Source organism: Pongo pygmaeus, chromosome X, assembly GCF_028885625.2.
Source record: "Pongo pygmaeus isolate AG05252 chromosome X, NHGRI_mPonPyg2-v2.0_pri, whole genome shotgun sequence".
Classification (NCBI taxonomy): domain Eukaryota; kingdom Metazoa; phylum Chordata; class Mammalia; order Primates; family Hominidae; genus Pongo; species Pongo pygmaeus.
The window spans coordinates 77,865,767-77,891,766 of record NC_072396.2 but is presented as its reverse complement, the minus strand read 5'-3'; the positions used below and the strand labels follow the sequence as shown (position 1 = coordinate 77,891,766).

General features: G+C 39.5%; 1 protein-coding gene across 2 annotated transcripts in view; it reads left to right on the top strand.

Moving 5' to 3' along the window:
- The first annotated feature begins 8,688 nt into the window (after positions 1–8,688).
- RLIM (ring finger protein, LIM domain interacting) overlaps positions 8,689–26,000 on the top strand; it is a 29,283-nt gene continuing 11,971 nt past the window's right edge. The window contains exons 1-2 of one of the 2 annotated variants that reach the window (XM_054471502.2): positions 8,689–8,944; positions 10,726–10,787. The gene's annotated coding sequence lies outside the window, so the exon portion shown is untranslated. The remainder of the gene's footprint in view (positions 8,945–10,725; positions 10,788–26,000) is intronic. The other variant, XM_054471501.2, reaches the window with a different exon arrangement.

Genomic DNA, 26,000 nt, shown 5'->3' with positions numbered 1-26,000 from the left:
CATGCCTGTAATCCCAGCACTTTGGGAGGCCAAGGCGGGTGGATCACCTGAGGTCAGAAGTTCGAGACCAGACTGGCCAACATAGTGAAACCCCATCTCTACTAAAAATAGAAAAATTAGCGGGGCGTGGTGGTGGGCAAGCAAGACTCTGTCTCAAAAAAAAAAAAAAAAAAAAAACCCAAAGCAATCAAACAAACAAAAAACCATGCCCATTCAAGATCATTAGTATAAGGTATACAGATAGAACTTCTGAGGAAAGAAATTGCCAGCAGAGCCAAGTTTTCCATCGATTAAATAATCTTTAAGAAAACATTTTTTAGATTTACAATTCACTTGAGACCTGGTTTAGGAGCTAGGAGACCTGGGTTGTTAGATGCAGCATGCACTTAGAGTCCAAACCTATCTCCTTTATTTACTAGTCGTGTGATCACAGATAAATTTTGTTTTTTCCTGTTTTCTTACTGCTTTAGGCTTCATTTTCCTCACCTATAAAATGTTCATAACATCTTACAAGGTTTATTGGTGAGAAGTAAATGAGATAGTGTGCCTATTTCTGGCACATAGTAGGGCCGTGATAAATGGTAGCTATTATTGATTTAAGTATATCCATCTTCCAAACACTTCTCTGCAGACAGCCTGCATCTGAATTTTCTGGGAAGTTTATTTAAAATGAAGATGCCTGAATTCCACCTGAAAATGTCTAAATCAGAATCCTAGAATAGGCCCTGGAATCCATATTTTAATTAAGCACCAGATGAGTTCTTGGGGGAGAGGAGGTTTTTTGGAAGCTGGCACTTTTCAGTCAAAGTGCTGAGAAGGAGAAGCTCTCTACCAAGGGACTAAGAAAGCTGGAGAATGTATTAGTATTGAATGCACTGTTCCAGAGGGCTCAGTGGAAATTGTTGAGAGGGTAAGGAACAGTGTAAGTGGAGATGAAAGTGGAAGCTAACCTCTATGAAAATGGAAGTTTAGGTGGGTGTGGGACCAGATGGACTTGCGGTTTTTATGGTGACTGAGGAGAATCAAGATAAGAAGCAGGGATGGAGTCATCTTGTCTTTGGCAAAGAGAAACTTGGTATGCAGTTGTTTGGTGTCAGAGGCAGTGCATAATCAACCGAGTCTACTGTAAACCTTTTATTCTTCACAATTTAAATAATTAAATAGCAAGGAACCGATTTATTAAAATGGATTACAAATTGGAGATAAAGTGAGTATTTATTATCTAAATCCAAGCCTTTTGTCTTCTCCCTATTATACTCCTCTTAATTTGTTCTAGAAAGCTTACCTTCTAGTTGCTTTGGCATGAGTTGGAAAACTACCCTGCGCTTTCTAAACCAGCGCATCTGAAACATTTATGTTTGGATATGTAAGGCACTTGATATTGCTTCACTGGGCAGGTTACTTTTATATTCCCGGAAAGCACAGAATGTAAAGAGAAGCCTTTCACTACTGCTTTAATAGCTGGAGGAAAAAAAGACATGACAGTAAATCTGCTCCGAGTTCCCCGATACTAACATAATTAACCAGGTATGGGTACATATTTTATTTCTACTATATTTGAATATTTGCAATAACATTTCCTATTTCTAGAATATACTTTAATGGGAAATAACAACCCCAGTTAATTAAGTTACAGGGCATTTGTGGGAGGAATAATATGCATCGTAATATACCTTTTCAAAGAGATACATTGAGCTCTAGAGAAACTAGAAGGTTTTCAATAGCAATGCCAGTATAAACAAGACATTGTGCTGCTAGAAACAAAGGCAATTGTAATCTTTTCTACTACCATAAAATGAATATATACGATGCTGTTTTAAGGCTTTTGGGTTAAAAATACCTTCTACAGATGTTAAGGAATAAAAGGGCTTTATTCTTAAGATTTGCATGCTATACTCTTTAAACTTTGATTTATTTTTAAGATCTCTGACATTCAACAAGTACAAACCTCCTAAAGTGACTTCCTAAAGTGTGATACGTGGGCCCCTGCAATGAAAGCAACACATCAACTTTAGCTTTCACATACGTTTACAAAATGACTAGATGAAATTACATCCTACTAGGATGCCACTCTTCTCCTGGTTTGTGAGCATGTTCAGGGCAGACATCACAACTCCAGAGCCTAGCACAGAGTATTGGGACAAAATAAGTATCTATTGAATGGGTGACTTAACTGAATGAATAAATTAATAAATCACTGATTATCTTTCACTTGTCTCTTTCCATCTTGCTATTCCCCTCCTCAGGGCAAACTGAAGCAAACGCTTAGAATTCATTCATATCTTGAATTTTATTGTGAACTCCTAAAGGTGCAAACTTTGGCAAAATGGAAGCACTAAGAGAAAGACATTGGTTTTCTTGTTAAATTGTTTTCCCAGTGATTCTTACTCAAAAGATTTAAAAAGCTCCCTAGCCATTAGAGGCAATACTTAAACTAAATAAATATTTTGCGGGTGTCTTTAAAAAAAGCCGAGTTGGCCGGGCGCAGTGGTTCATGCCTGTAATCCCAGAACTTTGGGAGGCCGAGGCAGGTGGATCACCTGAGGTCAGGAGTTTGAGACCAGCCTGGCCAACATGGCGAAACCCCGTCTCTACTCAAAATACAAAGATTAGCCGGGCGTGCTGGCACGCACCTGTAATCCCAGCTACTCAGGAAGCTAAGGCAGGAGAATGGCTTGAACCTGGGAGGCGGAGGTTGTGGTGAGCCGAGATCGTGCCAATGCACTCCAGCCTGGGTGATAGAGCAAGACTCCATCTAAAAAAAAAAAAAAAAAAAAAAAAAACTCGAGTTTCTTAAAGAAGTATTGTAATCTTAAAACAGTGACCATATTGACTACAAAGTAAAACAGTTTCAAACACATAGCAGCCAAGAAGATTTTTTATTTTAAAAACCAATCGAATCAGACATATGGGTTTTCTTTTAAAAACCCTTCAACAACTTCTCATTGCTCTTAGGATAAGATCCAAAATGTCTAATATGAACTACAAGCTAATTCGTTGATTCATTGAAGAAATATTGATTGAGTGCCTTTTAGGTATTTTAGGCTGGGAAAATACTGCTGAGAGGGGGTGGGGCAAAGCTTCAGTTCTCACGGAGCTTACGCTGGCCAGAAGTGGGGGCGGGCCAGCGGAAACACTGACAGACTATAAACATATAAATAAAATCAACAAACAAAATCAACAAATAACAAGACAAATTCCTTTCTGATGAGTGCTATAGAGAAAATAAAATAGAATATTTGCTAGAGAAACTAAGCTATTCTTTCAGTTCCCCAGGTTCCCTTCTCTCATCCCATGGAATCTGTACAAGTTATTCCCTCTCCCAGGGTTCATCTCTCATCTTCCTCTCATCCGGAACCATCATTCCGTCTTCAGGTCTCAGCTAAAAATGGCAGCTTCTTCTGGTTAAATGTTCCTTTTACATACTTGCCATTGTACCCTTATGTCTCCTTTGTAATGTTCATTACATTTAAAAGTATCTGTTCAATGTCTTTCTTGCCATAGGGAAGGGTCTTCTGGTGTATGGTATACTGATGGTGGTATGTCCCCAGCGACCAGAAGGTAGCAGATTATCAATACATTTTGTTAAAATGAACAGAAGGAAGATTGGGAAGATCTTTTCTTTTTTTCCTGTTAAGGGACACTTGACCAAGAATGGGTAAAAATCATTTGAAGGTCACACATACATAAAAAGAACATGGGGTTGGGCGCTGTGGTTCACGCCTGTAATCCCAACACTTTGGGAGGTCGAGGCAGGCAGATCACCTGAGGTCAGGAGTTGGAGACCAGCCTGGCCAACATGGCGAAGCCCCGTATCTACTAAAAACACAAAAATTATCCGGGAGTGGTGGGTGCCTGTAATCCCAGCTACTCAGGAGGCTGAGGCAGGAGAATCGCTTGAACCTGGGAAGCAGAGTTGCAGTTAGCTCAGATTGTGCCATTGCACCTCAGCCTGGGCGACAGAGCGAGACTCCATCTCAAAACAAACAAACAAACAAAACAACATGGGAGGGAAATGCAATTAGGCTAAATAGAAACCAAACGAGTGTTTAGTAGTTGCTTTGGTAGGTTCTAGAGTGGCACTGAATGCCACCATGAGATAAATTGTGTTGAGAAGTACTTTCCTTGATATTGTAAGTAAAGTAGCTCCATGCTTATAAAAGAACACGAATGAATAGTGGAAAAGGAAAAGAAAGAAAGTATATGTGAAGCATGGAAAGAATAAGTAGTAAGGGAGATATGTATTCTTCAAATTCAGGCAGATTTTTCTTTCAAAATAAAAAAGGTTCTACCTCTTTCCAATACCAAGTAATAATGCACAGTGTAAAATGTTGAAGACAATACTGAAACAGGTAAAGAACATAAAAATGGTCCCTCAGCAGTGGCTTATGCCTGTAATCCCAGCACTTTGGGAGACCGAGGCAGGTGGATCACCTGAGGTCAGGAGATCGAGACCAGCCTGGCCAACATGGTGAAACCCCCATCTCTACTAAAAATACAAAAATTAGTCGGGCATGGTGGCGGGCGCCTGTAATCCCAGCTACTCAGGAGGCTGAGGCATGAGAATCGCTTGAATCCGGGAGGCAGAGGTTGCAGTGAGTCGAGATCATGCCACTGCCCTCCAGCCTGGGTGACAGAGTGAGACTCCATCTCAAAAAAAAAAAAAAAGAACATAAAAATGACTAATAATCCCATTGCATTTTATTTGCATGCATGCTCATCCAGGCTTTTTTCTAGGCATATTTATACATATCTTTTAAATAAAAATGGAGTCACACATGCTCTATTGTAAATCGCTTTTTTCATTAAAAACGTAACCTGAGGCTGGACACGGTGGCTCATGCCCGGAATCCCAGCACTTTGGGAGGCAGAGGCGGGTGGATCACTCAAGGTCAAAAGCTGGAGACCAGCCAGGCCAACATGGTGAAACCTCGTCTCTACTCAAAATACAAAAATTAGCTGGGTGTGGTGGCACAAGCCTGTAGTCCCAGCTACTCGGGAGGCTGAGGCAGGAGAATCGCTTGAAACCAGGAGGTGGAGGTTGCAGTTAGCAAGATTGCGCCACTGCACTCCAGCCTGGGTGACAGAGTGAGATTCTGTCTCAAAAAAAAAAGAAAACTGATATCAGTTTGTCCCACTGGTGATACAAATGTGCCCATTTCATAGGATCTTCACCAACAATTAATATTATCGATTTTTTATCCTTGACATTCTGATAGGCAAAAAAAGGAATTTTAAAAAAAATTTTATAGTTCTTTAAATTTTTTTGTTTTGTTTTTTTGAGACAGAGTTTCACTCTTGTTGCCCAGGCTGGAGTGCAATGGCGCAATCTCGGCTCACTGCAACCTCTGCCTCCCGGGTTCAAGCGATTCTCCTGCCTCAGCCTCCTGAGTAGCTGGGATTATAGGTGCCCGCCACCACGCCCAACTAATTTTTTTTCTGAAGTCTTAGTAGATACGGGGTTTCACCATGTTGGCCAGGCTGGTCTCAAACTCCTGACCTCAGGCAATCCACCTGCCTCAGCCTCCCAAAGTGCTGGGATTACAGGCGTGAGCCACCGAACCCAGCAATTGTTTTTTAATTATTATGGATACATAATAGTTGTACTTCATTGTTTTTATTTTTGATTAATTACTAGTGAGGCTGAATATATTTTCAAGTACCAGGTTATTTACTAACAAGAAAAAAAGAATATATTGTCATATGCTTATCAGCCACGTGTTTTATCCTTTTATGAATTATCCATTCATGTTCTTTGCACATTTTGAAATGGAAGTATTTATCTTTTTTTTTTTTTTTTGAGATGCAGTCTTGCTGTTGCCCAGGCTGGAGTGTAGTGGCATGATCTCGGCTCACTCCAACCTCTGCCTCCCGGGTTCAATCAATTCTTCTGCCTCAGCCTCCCAAGTAGCTGGGACTACAGGAGTGAGTGCACCACCACGCTTAGCTAATTTTTGTATTTTTTTTAGTAGAGACAGGGTTTCACCATATTGGCCAGGCTGGTCTTGATCTCCTGACCTCGTGATCCGCCTGCCTCGGCCTCCCAAAGTGCTGGGATTACAGGCGTGAGCCACTGCGCCCGGCCGGTATTTATCTTTTTAAAAATCAATGTTTAACAACTCTTTATAGGCTGATATTAGCCATATGTGCTTATCACATATGTAACATTTTTGCTAGTGTTTCGTCTTTTTATTAAGTAAAGATATTACCCCTTGGCTGTAATATGTCATTTTGAAATGATTTTTTTCAATTTATCATTTGTCTTTTAACTTTACTAACCTTGTATTTTGACATTTAGAAGGTTTACTATTATTTATGAAGTTGTACTTATTAGTCTTTCTCATTATGGATTTTGTGTTGTATTTCAAAAGTGCTTCTGCATCCCCAAGGCTATAGAAATATTAACCTAGGCCTGGACAGTGGCTCACGCCTGTAATCCCAGCACTTTGGGAGGCCCAGGCAAGCGGATCATGAAGTCAGGAGTTCGAGACCAGGCTGCCCAACATGGTGAAACCCCGTCTCTACTAAAAATACAAAAATTAGCCAGGCGTGGTGGTGCATGCCTGTAATCCCAGCTACTGGGGAGGCTGAGGTAGGAGAATCGCTTGAACCCAGGAGACGGAGGTTGCAGTGAGCTGAGATCATGCCACTGCACTCCAGCCTGGGCAACAAAGCAAGACTCCATCAGAAAAAAAAAAAAGAAAGAAGAAAGGAAGGAAGGAAGGAAGGACAGAAATAGTAACCTATATTTTCTTCCACTTCTTTTGTGATTTTATATTTTACATTAAGCCACATAAGCCTCAAGAATACGTTAAGGAGTGGCTAATGTTATTGCCATAATCAGAATATCAGGTTTAATGGCAATTGCAGGCTACTGAAGAATTCATTTTACACGTTCTAGGTAATCGTTCTAGTACATGATTATGTAAAATAAGTACATGATTATGTAAAAAATCTGAGTAGAGACACAGCGCCTAAATCATGTATCCCTCTGCCAAAAATGACAATATCAATGAGTCTTCTAGGGAGTTGGGCAGGTAAGTATGAGGGATATTGTTTTAACTGCTTGGAGTGAAATACTTATATTCCAGGCTGATATAACATCCATCATGGTGAGGGGGTAATTCTCCCAAAGTATTTCGAGGGCTTACTATGTGGTCGCTGGGGACACAACAGTGAACAAAACAGAGAGGTTTACTGCTCAGAAAGGGTGAAGTAAACAAACAAATAAATAACATACTTTCAGATTAAGTGTTTTACAAGAAAAGTAAGCAGGTAAGGAGATGGGAGAAGTCGTTATTACTTTTTTCTTTTTTTTTTTCCTTAGACCTTTTTCCGCCTTCAGGAAGAAGTTATTTTAGGTAGGGTTGTCAGGGAAGTCTTCTCTAGGAAGGTAATAATTGTGAGGCTTGGATGATGAAAGCAAAGATACGAAAATAAAATATTCCAGAAAGGTAAAGTAGTTGAGGTAGGAAGAAGTTAGCTTTGTTGGAAAAACCGTAAGAAAGCCATCATAGCTGGCTTGCTATTGGAAAACAGAAAAATTGGGAAAAGGAAAAGAATCTAAAAACTTGGGTAAGGTTTTCCTTTAACTGTGACAATGGGAGTGGCATGCTGTGTGGCGAGTTCCCTCAATTCTTCCAGGCATTACTACCTAAAAAAGGCCTTCTTTAACTGTCCTTTTACAAATTCCAACGTTATCAGATTTTCCCACCCTTTTACAATCACCGCCCTTTCTCGAATACTTTAGAGTTAATGCCTCAAAGTTATCAGTCTTTTAAACATCACGAATCCGTTTGTCCCTACAAGGAACTCTTCCGTCCCCCTTCCTTGATTTTTCTCCTTGGCATTTATCACTAACATGATACATATTTATGTTTGATTTTTTCTAAATTATTGTCCCCGGCCCCCAGTAAATTATAAAGACTCAAGGGAACTGGGATTTTGATCTGTTTTCTCCTTTTTTTTTTTTTTTTTTTGAGACACAGCCTTGCTCTGTCACTGCTCAGTGCAGTGGCGAGATCCTGGCTCACTGCAACCTTCGCCTCCTGGGTTCAGCTATTCTCCTGCCTCAGCCTCCCGATTAGCAGGGATCACAAGCGCCCGCCACGCCCGGCTAATTTTCGTATTTTTAGTAGAGACTGGGTTTTGCCATGTTGGCCAGGCTGGTCTCGAACTCGTGACCTCAGGTGATCCGCCCGTTTCGGCTTCCCAAAATGCTGGGATTACAGGCGTGAGCCACCGAACCCGGCCTGTTTTCTTTCTTAATGTTGGTCTATTTTAATTTCCTAAGCAGCTACAATGGCGCTTGACATGCAGTTGGCACTGTGTAAATACATGTTGAATAAAACGCAGGCTACTTTTTGAACTGGTCTGGACGGATTGTGTGAACTGATGTGATGCCAGGTTAGACTAATATCACATTTCTCGCTCTCTGAAAATGTCTTCAAGCAGTCAGACCGTGACGTCCTTCAGTTTTCAAAATGGGAAACCGAAGGTTCCCACAATTCTCAGAACGCAAATTTCTCGCCACAGTTCAAAATGGCGGAGGAGGGTGGGGCCTGTCACATGGTAGGCGTCATAACAGCTTTCCTTTTCCAAACCGCCGCCCGCCTTGCCGCGTCGTCTGCCGTCCCCCTCCTCCTCCCGCGGAGCCTTTTCGAGGAATCGACTGGGATTGGCTAATAGGCTGGGAGTGGGGCTAAGGTGCCGGGACGCGGCATCATCACTTCCTGTTGTGGGCAGTCGTTTCCTGTCGCTGCTTGGTAACAATGGGGAAGATAATGGCTGCCTGAGCAACGTCTCCGAGCAGGCGCTGGGCTAGAGGCGGGTCTCAACCAGCTACTCATTGGAGGCGGGCTTGAGAACGGCGGCCAGGGAGGTGCGGAGCAGCCTCGGCGGCGGCGGTCGAACCAACCGAGTCGGATCCTGACCCTAAAACCTAGTAAGTGAAGACTTGGGAATCCAGTGAGAAATGGATGTAGAGGGAGAGGAAGACAGCGGAGCCGCGGCTGCCGCGTTCTCTCAAAATGGCCCGAGTGACGCGTCGTGGCAAAGGCTCAGCGCCGCCTCCGGACCCCAGGCCCGTTGCTGCGGGGGGCTCCGTGGCGTAGCCGCCGCTGCCATTTTAGTTGAGTGGTATAGTCGACAGGCTCTTTGAAGGGGAAGGAGGTGGGTAGTACTTCCTCTCGGTGGCCGCGCGAGCTGCAGCCCAGGCCCTCCGGAGCCTTAGGAAATCGGGGGAGGCAGTTTTTGAGTTTTGGCCTCAGGCGTCAGAATCTTAGAACGTCTCAAGCTTTTTCTTCTCTGTTCTCTGGAGGCTTCCCTGACCTCCCCGCGTTTTTCGTGGCGGGCTTGGGTTTGGGAAAAGGGAAGTAAAAAATCAGGCTGCCCCAAGTGAGATGCTGGGAACTCTTGGGCCTTTAGATTTCCCCAGATTTGCAAAACCTCGTTTTGAGCCCTTCTGCAGGGTATTGCCAATTAGGCGCCCCCTGGGGCCGCGATGACATCTTCCTTGAGGATCTGAGGCAAATGTGGTTTACTCCCTTGCTCGAATAACCCTGGAATATCCTTTGCCAGGTATCACTGGAAGGATCCCCCCGCAAAAGAGAGGGAAAAGCCGTTAGGTGTTTGTTGTTTTCTCCTGGGTAAGGGATGGAATTGGGCCAAATTATTTTCAAGTTAATTTGTGTTTAATCCACCAACAACCCAATCCCTCCCCCATTAAAAAAAAAAAAAAAGCCTAAGGGGTCTCTGCTTCTGCAGACGGTACCTGCCACGCACGCCATAGCTTAGTAACTAGTATTAACCGGTTGGGCTTCTGCTTCCTGAATACTCGGTCCCTTTTTCCCTTATGCTGATTAATTTCAAGATGGAGGAGACAGCCACGTTCCTTCCCTAGACAGTTTCACCATACTTATTCCACAGGTTAGTCTGGGAATCTGAGGCCTAGCAGTTTTGTTATTGAGGTCATTTTTTTTTCATTTTGGGGCAAGAGGAAACAGTTGTATCAGATTGTCATCTATCATTTGCAAGACCCCACAGTGATTTTTTGCCAGAAGTAAGGAGCCCGCATTTCCTGAATCAGAATTAACCGCAGTGCTTTGGACTGATTGAAAGGGGGAAGAAATAATAAACCTACTGCTACTAATCATTTCTTTCACTCTTCGTGATTATAGACAAAGTACTACTTATCACCCCATTAGGTACATTGTATCTTCCCTGGAGGACTGGCACAATTATAACCCCTCCCCCCCATGACTTTTCTAAACTGTAAAAATATAGCTTAGGTAGCTAGAAAGACCAATCCACTTTTTAAAACTTGATTTTTAGGACACACTCCACTTACTGAAAAATGTTACAAAGATTTTTTTAGTCCATGATGTTCTGATGAATTTTAATACTTTAGTTCCTACCTTAGGCTAGTGTAATGTGCCAAATAAGTCCTTGAAAGTGACTCTCAGAATCTGAAAATAATTACTGGTCTGATAAGGAAAGGCTTATTTTAAGCAAGCTTATAATAAAACGTAAATTGTCTCTCAGAAGACATCTTTTATCTAACTCCTGGTCCCCTCTGACCTTCTTGCTCTTCCCAAATGCCCTAATACTAATATTGACTTAGGTTGGGTTATGGTGTGTCTGTATTTTTTTTTTAGGTTGTGTCTAATTCGAAGAAAATGTGTATCTTTTAAAAGAGGAAGAATAATGGATTCTTTTTTTTCCTAGAGCAGAGTGAAGAAAACTAAAATCCAGTTTATTGTATTTCAATACTATGTCATAACAGTCAGGTAATTTATTTTTTGTTGCGTCTCCTGATGATTTATGTTTAGAATGCATGTTTACAAATATTTATTGTTCTATTTTGCAGGCCCTGTAATTGGATGGGCTCATTGATAGATGTTAGATGGTGTTGGGTATTCTTCATGATAAGAATGGGTACTTTTCACTGGGAATTAAAAGGGTAATGTTTCTGGATACCTGGAACTCACCAGTGCTTTATCTGTGAATTTGACTCTTTAAAATAATGTCTCAAGTTTACCAATACCTGTATGGAACAACAATAACAAAAAATTTGTTGTCTTATATCATTGTTGGAATGGCATGAGTATAAGTAAAATAACATTTAAATGTTCATTGGATAACTAAATGAAATATCAGTAGAATAGCTTACGAGAGTATAATTTTACATTACTTTGTGTGTGGTGATTTTTTTCCTTTAAGATTCAAAAATTCATAATTGATACATGATACTTTTAATTGATATTGACTCCTTTCATTATTATTATCGTCATCATTAGGGTAACCACATAATTTATTGCCCTAACCAAGACACTTTTAAGAACAAAAGGAACATTAATAATTCCTGGACAACAGGTGCAAACCTTGATTGTCCCAGACAAACTGGGATGGATACTTAGCCTAAATTCGTAACCAACTTCTGCTGAAGGCCTGTGGTGCTAGGCCATGTGCTTTACATGCATTATTTTATAATCCTCACAACGGAGCCTCATGAGAATGTTAACTTTTATAGAGGAAACCAAAAACCCAAAGAGGTTAAGTATAATTTGTCCTCAGTTAAATAGCTTTAAGTGATGGAGCCCTCATTTTATCCCAGGCCTGTCTGACGTTATGCTTCTAGGTTTGATTGCTGTCTAATTAGATAGGAAATGCAATGAAAATGAAAGGTTTTAGTAAAAAGTCTGTAGGTTATGTTGCATCAAAAACTTTTGTTAACACTTAAAGGTTATCCAGCAATCTCACCTTTTCGTCTGTTACATTCCTGTTTCAGCTATTATGCATGTTTACAAATATTTATTGTTGTATTTCACAGGCCCTGTAATTGGATGGGCTCATTGATAGATGTTAAATAGATAGCTCTTTGTATATCATTTGATAAACTTAATTTAAAATCAGAAATGATTTTAAGAAATAGCTTAATAATGAAATGATCTGGAAATATTAGGCTGGTTGGATATCTTTGAGGTTAGTGAACATGTAGTGAGCCTTAAATAATATAGTAGTAGGTCAAATGAGGCATCTGCATTTATGGAATTATATTATGTGTACATTAATTTTTCCATGGCCATGGTGGATTAGAAATAGAGCAAATCACCAGCCAGCCTTCTGTTCTCTTCATTTACCATAGAGTGGATGACAAATTAGAGAACAAAAAGTCTTTTGTCAATCCCAAACCAATGAGGTCCTAGAATTTTGTGCCACTGCCTGGAACTGGACAAGTTTTTCTTTAACACAAAGATTTCCAAAACCTATGGCCCATTGATTTCAGATAGTATCTAGTTTACATAATAAATTGAAGTTCTGATGTCCAATATAAGAAAGTAATAACACTTCTGTATCTATTTTTCTTTCATTTTTTTTCTCAACCTCAAACATGAAAGTTTCCCAGATAATCCAGCAATTCATTTCTCTTTTATCAATTGAGGTATTTTTATTTTTTTATTTTTTATTTTTTTATTTTTTGAGACGGAGTCTCACTCTGTCACCCAGGCTGGAATGCAGTGGTGCACTCTTGGCTCACTGCAACCTCTGCCTCCTGGTTTCAAGCAATTCTCCTACCTCAGCCTCCCAAGTAGCTGGGAGTACAGGTGCTCTCCACCACGCCCTGCTAATTTTTGTATTTTTAGTAGAGACGGGGTTTCACCATATTGGCCAGGCTGGTCTCAAACTCCTGACCTTGTGATCTGCCCGCCTCGGCCTCCCAAAGTGCTGGGATTACAGACGTAAGCCACCGCGCCCGGCCAATTGAGGTATTTTTAAAATATACCTCAATTGGGGGAATATATTTATGAACTTGTGGTTTTTCTCCTGACACATATAGTTGGTATTTTTGCTCTAGATTTTCTTAATATTTTAATGTTCCAACAAAAGGGTTTTTTTTTTTTTTTTTTTGGTTAGGAGGAGGGCAGGACGAGTTTTGTTCTGTCGCCCAGGCTGGAGTGCAGTGGTGTGATCTTGGGTCACTGCAACCTCCGCCTCCTGGGTTCAAGCGGTTCTCCTGCCTCAGCCTCCCGAGTGGCTGGGATTACAGGCGCCTGCCACCACGCCTGGCTAACTTTTGTATTTTTACTAGAGATGGAGTTTCACCATGTTGGCCAAGTTGGTCTGGAACCCCTGACCTCAGGTGATCCGCCCGCCTTGGCCTCCCAAAGTGCAGGGATTACAGGCCTAAGCCACCGCGCCTGGCCACCAACCCAAGAGTTTAATTTCGTTAGTCATAGTAGCACCTACATATTTGTGAGACATAATCTGTGGGCAGAGAGCACTTGGTGCATTATATAGATTCGTGGATTTCTTGCAGTAATTTTGCAACTACAGGTTGGTTTGCTTTTATAACATTTGACAGTCTAATGGTGTTTCCATGATGATGAACATGTTACTTCCTGGGAGAAAGGAGGTATTTGTGTTTGATGTTTTAAATTTTTTTCTGGAATGACAAAAGGTCCCTTCTGATCTCCCCATGACTATAGGAGGAAAGGTGTTAACTACAACTTTTGTTTTTTATTGACCAATGTTCCCTTTAGTGCCGATTATAACTAAGGAGACCATATGAATTATCTAAACTGAGACACTTTTGAGAGTGAAAGGGAGAGCCATATTACTAATTACTTCAGTACAAGTGTAAACCATTACTCTTCTGGACAAACCAAAGATATATTGTCACCCTCTTCACGTTATTTTTATGTAGATATACTAGTTCAGGAAGGACAATTGTCAGCATGGTTGGTCTTAAATACAAAATTATTTTCCTCAAATAATATAACTGATTGGTATAGATAATACTTTCTTTTTTAGTTAAGTGATTTTAATTTTTTTTTTTTTTTTTTGAGACGGAGCCTCGCTCTGTCGCCCAGGCTGGAGTGCAGTGGCGTGATCTCGGCTCACTGCAAGCTCTGCCTCCCGGGTTCACGCCATTCTCCTGCCTCAGCCTCCCGAGTAGCTGGGACTACAGGCGCCCACCACTACGCCTGGCTAATTTTTTTCTATTTTTAGTAGAGATGGGGTTTCACTGTGTTAGCCAGGATGGTCTTGATCTCCTGACCTTGTGATCTGCCCGTCTCGGCCTCCCAAAGTGCTGGGATTACAAGCGTGAGCCGCCGCGCCCGGCTAAGTGATTTTAATTTTAAAAATTGGCTTCACTCTTTAAAAACCTGATTTTTGATGGAAAAATCTTAGATCCTTAAAATAGTGCCTTAGTTACTGATGAACACCAACATTGTCAGTTATCAGTGATTTTTACATTAGTAACTTAAAATAAACACATGCACTCTTTGGGTTTTTGAGTCATTTTCCTTTTGACTTCTTAGGATTAATGAGAGAAGCAAGTCAAAATGAGGTTATGGATAAGACCAAATTCTAATTTAGTGGCATAGCTCGATAATAAAATAACATAAAATGGGTAATTGAAGATTAAATTCACTGTCTAGATTAAAGTATTTGACTGAGATGAAATGTCATAATGGTTTCCTTTTTTAACTAACTTGATCCTGTAGATCGACCGCATTTGGCATGGTCTTCAGTCCTGTGATTTACTGAAGTTCTTAACACTCTCTCAGTTTTAACTGTTTTAGAGCGTTTTAGTAAAAGTTGTTTGAGCTGCAAGTCGGTGGGTACATGAGGAACATTCCTGAGTCCTTTTAGTTTTTCTCTGCTGTCCTTTTCAATTGGTAAAGATAGAAGAATGTAAGTGGAGGCTAAGCTAACTGCCATTCAGATATTTTATAATCTCTTATTGCTATAGTAGCATGAGCAGTGGGGGATACCTTGGTAGCAATTTCTGATAGGCCACTCTTGGAAATTATCAACAAATTTTTTAGTTGGTGAGAGGTATCATGCAATAAGGAAAGTCAGTGAGACATTAACCCTGCCTGTTCTTTTTTTTTTTTTTTAAGAATGCTTTATATTTCTTTTCAAAAAGATAACTGCATGAGTGGAGATAAAAGTACATTGAGTGAAATGGTAGTGAGAAAAGGAGAGCTTATTTAATTTTTCTTAATAACGTAATGTGGCGTAGGTTATATCTTATTTACAGTCACAGATTCATAGAACTGGAAAGTACCTTGCAGATGGTTTAATCCAATACTCTAATATTGATGGAGACTCTCTGGCACAAGAGGTTAAATGAATTGGCCAAATCCACATAACCAAGTTACAGCCAAGACTAGATTTCAGTATCTCTTTTTTCCTTTCACAGAGCTGAATTTCACCCTGCTACCCATGTGTAGAATAAAAAAAGATACCTGGTTGTTATCAAATATTTTTCTGTTACAAATACCATAACATTTTAATTAAACATTCTATATATGAAGAATCCCCAACACTTTTGGTGCCTACATACATGATGATATGATGGTACTTTTGTTTTCTGGCCTTAAATTCAGCAGTTCTTTGTGATTTAACTTTATTTTTTAAAAGTATTTTTCATTTTGGTGATGGTATTTAACATTTTCTTCATTGACACAGATCACATGTTATTAGTTCTTATCTCCTTTATGAGGTTCTTTTTTGGTGTGTGTGTGTGTTTTTGGTGTGTGGTTTTTTGTTTGTTTTGTTTCGAGACGGAGTCTTGCTCTGTCACCCAGGCTGGAGTGCAATGGCACGATCTCTGCTCACTGCAACCTCCACCTCCCAGGTTCAAGCGATTCTCCCACCTCAGCCTCCTGAGTAGCTGGGATTACAGGCACCTGCCATCATGCCTGGCAAATTTTTATATTTTTGTAGAGACAGGGTTTCACCATGTTGGCCAGACTGCTTTTGAACTCCTGACCTCAGGTGATCCGCCCGCGTCGGCCTCCCAAAGTGCTGGGATTACAGGCGTGAGCCACTGTGCTCAGCCTCCTTTATGAGGTTCTTAATGAAGCTCTGTTGCAAACAAAATGGATTGCCCTTCTCTTGTCAGTGTGACACGTTTTTGTGTTCATACCCATAATTTTTTTAAAATTGGCATGTCCTGCTTTAGAACTTTATTGTAGAATTTGGAGCTTGAATGAACACATATGCACAAGGTGAAAATATTCAACATGATTTAGTAGTTAGTTGATGTTAGGTTACCTTAATTCCTCCCTCCCACCCACCCCACTTTTTTTAAAAAAAGAGGTAATTTCTTCCAGATGACTTTTTAAATTTTGATATGGAGTCTCTGTCACCCAGACTGGAGTGCTGTGACGTGATCTGAGTTCACTGCAACCTCTGCCCCCAAACTGAAGCGATCCTCCCACCTCAGCCACATCAGGTCCCAAGTAGCTAGGACCACAGATGAGCGTTACCATGCCCAGCTAAGTTTTTGTGTCTTTGGTAGAGACAGGGTTTCGCCATGTTGCCCAGGCTGGTTTCGAACTCCTGGGCTCAAGCGATCCACTGACTTCGACCTCCCAAAGTGTTGGGATTACAGATGTGGGCCACCACACTCGGCCAGCACCATGGCCAGCCAAGATGACTCACTTTTTAAAATTGGTTTTTACACAAGCATTTCACTTGGTGTTTCAGAATTTAGTTTTGTAAGGTCTGTTTTATTAACAGTATTTTTGGATGCCTTAAGTCTCCTTAATTGGGTACTATAACGTAGTGTGTCCATCAAATATAACATGCCTGTGTTTATACTTAGCACCAGGTCTCCTGACCTGTTAGTACTAAACAATATGTTTTAAATGACTTTTTGCCTTAACATTATAACAATTAAATTTTTTAAAAGTTTGGTGTGCATGGATTAGAAGAATTAAATGAGATGCTACATTTAGCAGTAATCAGAAACAGTCATTTGCATAATTTATATTACTATATAATAATGACTAGAAGAAGTTGAGATTATTAACAATACTTTAAAATTCTCAAAGTGAAAAAAATCTGTTTTAAATAAATCTCAGGGTTGGTGTTCTTGCTGGCCTTTCCTCCCCAGAATTAAACTTAGCGGATACAGTCCCATTCATTGACCAGATGAGTAGCTCTTTGAAACGATTGGGCAAAATTTCTAATTTGGTTTCTTGTTTCCAGGAATGGATTTGGATATATTGGCACACAGTACTCTAAAAGAAATAAGATTAATAAAATATGCTGTTTATCTAAGGAGCAACTGTATTTTTAAAAATTACTAAAAGTTGACTTACTTAAAAATAAGTCCATCTAGGTTTGTGCTGCTTATAAAAGGTGTTTTGTCATTTTGGAATTTTTCATACAGGGAGTGAACATGCTATAAAACGCTCATAGATTGAATAGTTTAGTCATACCTATTGGGATTGAAGGAAGGAATGTGTTTTAAAGTATAGAGTCTTGGGATATGTTGGGAGGCAGTTGTCTTAGTGAAAAGTTGACTGGATTTGGAATGCAGAGACCTGGATTTAATTACTGGCCCTTTCCCACTTACTAGCCACATGGTTTTTGGTAAGTCACTTTCTTTCTCTGTGCTTCTGTTTGTCACCTGTAGAGGTGGTGATTCCTAATTCATGGGATTATTGTGAAGATTAAATGAAATACAGGTATAAGGGCTATGTAAATACAGGGTGATGAGTATTGCTTATAGCCAGAGAGAGACCGAAGTGACTTCAAAACAGTTATATTTCATTGTTTAAATTACTGTATGTTTCACTGGTAATCTTTTCATAGAAAAACAGCTGATGCTAATCATATGCTGAAGTCAGAATTTCTGACTTATCTGAGATAACTAAAGAAATAGATTTATGACCTCTTTTACGATGATGTTGAAAGATCCCAGGGGTGTATAAGCATTCTTTTTTTTCTCTTGCTACTTAAACTACAAATGTACCACAATGTTACTCACTGCAAAGTACAATCTGGAGACCTGTTTTGTTAATATGTTATTCTTCACTAATATTTTCACACCCAAAATGGAGATAGAGCTGTATTTGATCATTTAGAGTATGGTTTTCTGGTATTTTTGGCATGCCCAAACTTTAAAATGTTTGTTTGCACTTAGTAAACAATAGTGGCAGATTATATCTACCTGGGGCAGAACTTGTGGTTTTTAGATTTATTCCATTTCTTTCTTTTATGCCACTTAGATAGTGAAGGACTGCTTAAAATAAGACCAGGCTCATTGGGTGTGTGAGAGTAAAATTAGATTACAAGGCATTTGAGAGCATTGCCTTGATTTCCATTTTCTTTGCAAATGTAATTATCTCTAGTCCAGGGGACCTCTGCAGGTATTGTAGCCATAGCTTACTCTTTAAATTCCCTTATAAAGGAGGGAGTGCCTTGCCAGTGCTGAAATCTCTTGACCCCCAATTCCAGCCCCGGGAAAATGCTAAGTTAAGGCAGAAAGGATGGAGGCTTTGAAATAAGTGTGTTGCAGGAATATCATGGGGGAAAATATTTTCCTTGATTGTCTCTGGCATATATATGGAAGGGTAGGGGGAAAGGAGACAGCAGCATATTATTATTATTGAAGAGGTAGTGATTTGGATTTGTTCACATGTTGCTTTATGAGTGTGTCTCATTAAAATTTTGAATTAAATAAAATTTAGAATTCCCTCTTTCATGGAATGGAATCCAAGCTCATCAAGCAGGAGCTGTTTAGGATTCAAAAATCTCTGAAATCACAGTGTCAGGAAAATTTTGAATGGAGGTAAAATGTTTTGTCTCTAGTTTCCATGTAGGAAATGGTAGAAATTCTAAAAGGTCAAGAATGAATCTTGAAGATTCATGAACATAGAAAAGACTTATCTATCCCATGAGTACTGAACATTGTAGAGTATTGAACCTTATTGTTTTATTTTTTGAAAACATAAAGGGGATGCAAATAGTGGGTTTGTAGAGCATGAAAAATATATTGGGGACATTTGAAACTCTCCCTATTTGGGATTTCTCTGTCTTACAAAGAAATACTTTAAAGCTGTGCTGCCCAATATGGTAGCCACTAACCACTATGTGACTGTTAGACACTTGAAATAAGACTAGTGAAACTGAAATTTTAAGTTTTTTTTTTTATTTTAAGTTTAAAAAACTGAAGTAGTGTAAAATGTTTTTCTGCTAAACACAACTGTATTGTTTTGGTGAACAACATTCCATTTTATCTGTTGAAAATTTAGCATCCAACTTGTAATAGGCTCTAAGTGTAAAACACACACCAGGTTTCAAAAACAGTATTTTTTAATGTAAAACATCTAAATGATTTTTTTTATGTTGAAATGATTTTTTTTTTTTTTTTTTGAGACAGAGTCTTACTCTGTTGCCCAGGCTGGAATGCAGTGGCTTGATCTCAGCTTAGTGCAACCTCCACCTCCCGGGTTCAAGCAGTTCTCCTGCCTCAACCTCCCGACTAGGAGTAGCTGGGACTATGGGCGCCTGCTATGACGTCTGGCTAATTTTTGTATTTTTAGTAGAGACGGGGTTTCACTATATTGGCCAGGCTGGTCTCAGAACTCCTGACCTTGTGATCCGCCCGCCTCGGCCTCCCAGAGTGCTGGGATTACAGGCATGAGCCACTGCGGTCAGTCGGCTGAAATGCTTTTTTTTTGGTTATGTTGAGTCAATAAGATACATTACTAAGATTAATTTCACATGTTTTTACTCTTAATGCAGCTGCTTGGCATTTTGAAAAATTACATGGTTCAAGTTGTATCTCTTTTGGACCATGCTGTTTCAGACAGATTACTAAGGGAAATGAACTCAGTGTTCACATTGGATTTCTTTCAGTCATTTAAATATCCACAATGTGCAAGGCATTGTGCTAGTGGCATTTGGCAGAAGTTTTAAAGGGACTGTAATTCTGGTTCGTTCCCTAAAAGAAATTATTTGGGAAGAGAAGACACATACACTTCAAAAATATAAAACATTATGGAAGGCAGGAAGTGCCACTGTAGTAGCATAGACAAGTGCTATATGCAGAGATGGATGGAAAAATTGCTATCTGAGATAGTAATAGCTCCTTAGGAGGGAAGATCTTGTTGGATCTTTAAGGGTAGGTGAAATAGGGAGAGGCTAAGAGGGGGCTGAGGAGAATAGCAGTACATGGTGACGGTAGTAAAGCACAAGGTATGTTGGGGGAGGGGAGTATGGGGTAGAGGCAACCTAAGTGGATTGGTGTTGCCAAGAAAATGTTGTAATTTTGTGTCACTGGAGTATGTAGATTACTATGACCCTAAGCCCAGAATAGAAGACCAAGAGACTTCACTACTCTTAATAGCATTTTAGTCCAAATGGTCTTTTGGAATCAGTCTCTTCTGGCTCTCACCTAATAAGGAATCCTCTTTTTAATATCCAGCTTCTGCTTGATTATCTCTGGAGACAGGAATTTTGCTTGCTTCAAGAGACTGCTAGCATCTCTATTTTTTTGACAATTTTGTTAGATTGTTTTACTAAAAGGAAGAATTATTTGCTTTTGCATGTCTTTAACTATTGACCTTAATTTAACCCTATGGTTGTGCTCTCTTTCATGTTATTCCTCTCTAAATATTTGAAGATGGTAATTGTGTCCATTTTTAGTCTTTCTCCAGGCTAACTACCTCCAGGTAATTCATCCATTTCTTTTATGATGCTCCCAGGCTTCTCACTCGTGTTTCACTTACTCTACATGTAGTCTGCTTTTGTTTTTGAGATGGGATCTCGCTGTCACCCAGGCTGGAGTGCAGTTATGCAATCTTGGCTCACAGCAACCTCTGCCTCCCAGGTTCAAGCGATTCTCCTGCCTCAACCTCCCAAGTAGCTGGGACTACAGGCATGCGCCACCACGCCCAGATAATTTTTTTGTATTTTTTTTTTTAGTAGAGACGGGGTTTTGCCATGTTGGTCAGGCTAGTCTCAAACTTCTGACCTCAAATGATCCGCCCAACTCGGTACCCCAAAGTGCTGGGATTACAGGTGTGAGCCACCATGTCCGGCCTTCTACGTATACTCTGAACAGCAGGTTTCAGTGGGGCTGTTGCCTGCTTTTATTTGAACACCATGGTCTATGAAGGCAACTTGTGATTCTTGTAGGTTTCATAGCCAGGTCAAACAGGGTTTTTATTGAGCTTGTGTTAGCCAAAAACTTGAGGTATCTTTCATGTGAACTGCCAAGACAGGTTCTTCCCCGACTGTGTACTTTTACTATGGGTTATTTTAGCTTGATAGCCCTTCATAAAGTGTCCGAGGTAGGATATTTACCATTGTTTTTATTTCAGCCCATCCTAGGAATCTACTGATAATTCAGAATAATATTTATTATATACATCTTCTGTGTTAACTCACAGTTTCGAGTTGTTTATGGATTTGTTTACCATGTCTTGGGCGGATTCATCCAACTGGTTCATTTAAAAATGCTAAAGTTTACAGGGCTGTTTGCAAGTTAACATTGCTTTGTAATCTTTGAGGGTGGTGTTCAACAACTGTGAATCTGTTTAACTGTATTGTCATCAAGCTCCTTACTACTCAGTATGATTCCAGGTTCAGCATCAACATCACCTGGGGGCTTAATAAAAATGCAGAATCTCAGGCCCTACCCCAATCTACTGAATCAGAATCTGTATTTTAACAGGATTTCCAGATAATTCCTTTTACACTGATCTATATTTCTTCTTAATAGGAAGAAAAACCTCAGATCCTGTGCAGAAATCAAGTCAGTAAGTCAGCAGTGTTATCCTGATGTCCCTATCAAAGAGGTTCTCAACCCTGACTTTCAAAATAGAATTACCTGTGGAATTTAAAAAGTATCCATGTCTGACCAACCCCAGAGAAAGCTCCCCAAGTAATTCTAATGTGCAAGCCAAGGTTTAGAACCATCCCTATGTGAAGCAAATAAGGTTAAATAAGGTTAATCTTTTTGGGGTTTTTTTGTATTTTTTTACGTTCACCAGCAGTGAACTCCACTTCTTGTGAACATACTGTCTTCTACATGTTTGCAGTTTATCTGATAATGTATTTGCAGAATTTTCCCCTAGATGTATTGTCAGATTTTACTGCTCTGTAGTTTGTAGATCTCACTTTTCTTGAAGATTGGATCATTTAGCATCTCTCCTGTTCTCTATGACATCTCAAAAAGATTGTCGTTAGAAATTATGCATTCTTGGCTTTTGATTTTCTTTGAAAAGTTGTTTTTTCCACTCTTTCCAGTTAGAAGATGATTCTCATTGTTGAATAAAATAGAAACAAAATGGAAGTTGAGTGACTCTTCCGTCTTCTGTTAACATACCTGATACACCTCCCTCGATACTCAGTACAAGACCCCTTTCTTGCTTCACATTCAATGTTTTAAATCTTTCCCATGTTTTTGCAAGTTTCTGTTCCTTCTGGGCTTTTACCTCCCTGAAAACTTTTTTTTTTTCCTTTGAGATGGAGTTTCGTTCTTGTCACCCAGGCTGGAGTGCAGTGGCATGATCTTGGCTCATTGCAACCCCCGTCTCCCAGGTTCAAGTGATTCTCCTGCCTCAGCCTCCCTCCCAGGTAGCTGGGATTACACCCATGGGCCACCACGCCAAGCTCTTTTTTTTTTTTTTTTTTTTTTTTTTTTTTTTAAAAAGTAGAGATGGGGTTTCACCATGTTGACCAGGCTGGTCTCAAACTCCTGACCTTAGGTGATCCACCTGCCTCCGCCTCCCAGAGTGCTGGGATTACAGGTGTGAGCCACTGCGCCCAGCCCGCGATACTATTGTTAAAGAGTTTGTGCCACTGCTGTAAATGTCCTTGGCATGTGAGTTTTCTCTTTTCTTTGGTTCGTGTCCTTCAAATGTCAGAACTTAACCAGATATCTTTGCCTTCTTTGGAAGATTTATATTTTTCAAGCCTTTTAACCCTGCCGTTATTTTCAGAACAATTTACCTATCCTACACAAGTGAATTTTGTCTTAACTTTCATGCATTAGCATTCAAACTACTAACTGCTTTATGAAGAACATTAGTTAAATGTTCTTAGCAAATTTGAGAAATTATGGCTGACTTTTTTTCCCTTTGTGCTTTTCTATATTTTTAAAAATCGGCTGCCTTTACCACTTCTAATACCAAATTGTATTACTTGAGATTGATGTGGGAAAACTTGGCTTCCTTTTCAGGGTTTTTTGTTTTGTTTTGTTTTGCATTTTTTTAGTGCCTGTTTTTTGTGCGTGTTTTATTTAAGCTGCTGATTTCTAGTGTCAAAGTTTCAATTGTAAAGTAAGCATTTGTCAGAAGTTTATATAGTATAATCTTATTACAATTAAGCAATCTCAGTTATGAGATTAAGAAACTCCAAAAATATTATGATCTCCTCCCCCACCACATTTCTTGACATGCTCATCTTAATTAAACAAGATAGGATAGTTCTAAGAATAATGATCTAAGGAAAACTGGAGATCTAGGTATGCCTATGTCTACACTAAAATTTATTTAGGCTTAGCAAGCAGGCAGGGTTTGACAAGACAGGCTTCTTTGTGTTTTTATATCTGGAGTAAGACTTGACTTATTTTTCTCTTTAGGATTGAATTGTGAACATTCCGGCACTTCAGGTGTTGTGTGTGGGTGTATGTGGGATTAAGTCATAGTACCAATATAGACTACCCTTTTTCCGTAAATCAAATTTTTCATATTGTCCTAGTCTGTTCAGGCTGCTGTAATAGAATATCATAAACTGGGTGGCTTATAAACAACAAAAATATATCTTTCACAGTTCTGGAGACTAGAAAATCCAAGATCAGGGTGCCAGCAGGTTTGATATATGTTGAGGGCCCAATTCCTCATACACAGCTGTCTTCTCACTTTAACCTCACATGGCAAAAGGACAAAGGAACTCTCTGGGGACTATTTTATAAAAGCGTTAATCTCATTCATGAGGGCCCTATCCTTATGACCAAAGGCCCTACCTCCTAATATATTCACCTTGGGATTTAGGATTTCAGCATGTGAATTTGAGGGGGACAAACATTCGGTCAGTAGCTCATATGTTCATGGAATTTAGTTGTGTTTGTGGGGAACATAAAGGGAATCTGGGGTTGTAAGGGAAAGAATCAGAGGGTAAACATTTTTGTTTGTAGTCTGCCTGTATTTTAGATTGTTCACTACCATTGTTTTTTATTAGTGTGCAGTTAATTGATGAGTATGTGTGGAATGTCTGCCAATATTCTGGTTTCCTTAAACTCGTACAAATAGTGAATGACAAATAAGAATTTTTGGCTAAGTTTATGTATTACCTAGAACAGGAGTTGGCATACTTTTTCTTTGAAAGGCCAGATAGTATAATATTTTAGGCTTTGCAGATCAAAAAGCAAAATTGAGCATATTGTCACACAAAAGAGAGAAACCAAATTCTCACAGTTTTTCTTGATAAAACTCAAAATGTAATAACAATAATTGAGTACAGTGTTTTGTGAGATAGGTTTACTAATGAGAAGAATGACACTCTTTTGAGGGTAACATTTTGCTTAATTGGGATTCATAGCTAGTCTTCCTTATTAATCATTTGCAAATGTCCATTTATTGCTGACTTTATATTTAATCTTTGAAAATATCTTTCCATACATACAGGTATTACTATCTTAAGCAATCCACAAGCGTATGATTTTAGTGAAGCATATTCATCTTTTAGAAGGTATCTATAGAATTTTGTTAGATTTTTATCTTTTTTTTTTTTTTTTTTTTTTTTTTTTTGAGACAGTCTCGCTCTGTCGCCCAGGCTGGAGTGCAATGGCACGATCTCTGCTCACTGCAAGCTCCGCCTCCCAGGTTCACACCATTCTCCCGCCTCAGCCTCCCGAGTAGCTGGGACTACAGGCGCCCGCCACCACACCCAGCTAATTTTTTTGTATTTTGAGTAGAGGCAGGGTTTCGCCATGTTAGCCAGGATGATCTCAATCTCCTGACCTCGTGATCCGCCCACCTCGGCCTCCCAGAGTGCTGGGATTACAGGCGTGAGCCACCGCGCCCAGCAGTTTTTTATCTTTTAATTTAATTTTTTATGAAGATGGGGTCTCAGTGTGTTGCCCAAGCTGGTCTTGAACTTCTGGGCTCAAGTGATCCTCCCACCTCGGCCTCCCAAAGTGCTGAGATTACAGGTGTGAGCCACCACACCCAGCCAGATGATTTTAATATTTACCTTTTGGCATATTACCACTGCAGAGATATCACTTCCAGTTGAGGGTTAGATGGAAGCTCCTCAGTTGCACAGTTAAATGGATTTTGAAATAAGGAAATTTATTTTGTGCTTACACTGGGGTCTGCAAAACACTTCTGGAACTGTAGTTTGAGCTCAGAAAATGTATGTGCTACAAATTTGTGTGGGAATGGAGCTCTCATTACTTCGTCAGCACGTGAAGTATATAAAACAGCTTGACATTACATGTGATACCAATGTTGTTGTTGAAATGGCTTTACCACAGTATAAGTTTCATATATAAGTATTTTTTGCTTTGTTGTTTTAGGATGGATTCATTAAGAAACATTATCAAGTCTGCAGGAAACACTAATTTTCCAAGCTATTTATTGTTTGATAATAGTAATTGAGAGCAGTTCTCGCAGAAAGGAAATCATCTTTGCCTTGAGCACAACAAATCACAATAAAACTTTACCAATATTAGCCCATCAAATGTTGTGTTGTAGAGCAAGACAAAATTTCTGACAAAAATTCATGGAACTTGAACTTAAACCAGAGTTCAAAAGAGAGAAGTTTATCATTAGTGCTACTGGTTCAGTAATATGATAGATTGAAATTTTCTTCAGATCACTTGCTGATGAGTAATAAAATATATAACCATAAATGTTAAATACCTTACATTTTCATAAACTTTGTAAATTTGTCCAACTAGGTCTTTTTCCATTCCATATATAGTTTTACCATTCCAGTAGTAACATATCTTATTATGAGATTCTGCTTCAGGTTGTGCTGAATTAGAGTTTTCTCAACTTTGAAAATATTCTCACCTATGATTATTTCATGTAGACTACACATAGAGGCTACTTCTGCAGTTCAAACTCCTTGAATAATCAACACTTGGCTCTTTGAATAAACAATAACTTAAGTAGTATCAGTTAGGTTTGTCAACAAATCAAGAGCCAAAGAGAAAACCACTCCATCATTTACTTTATTTT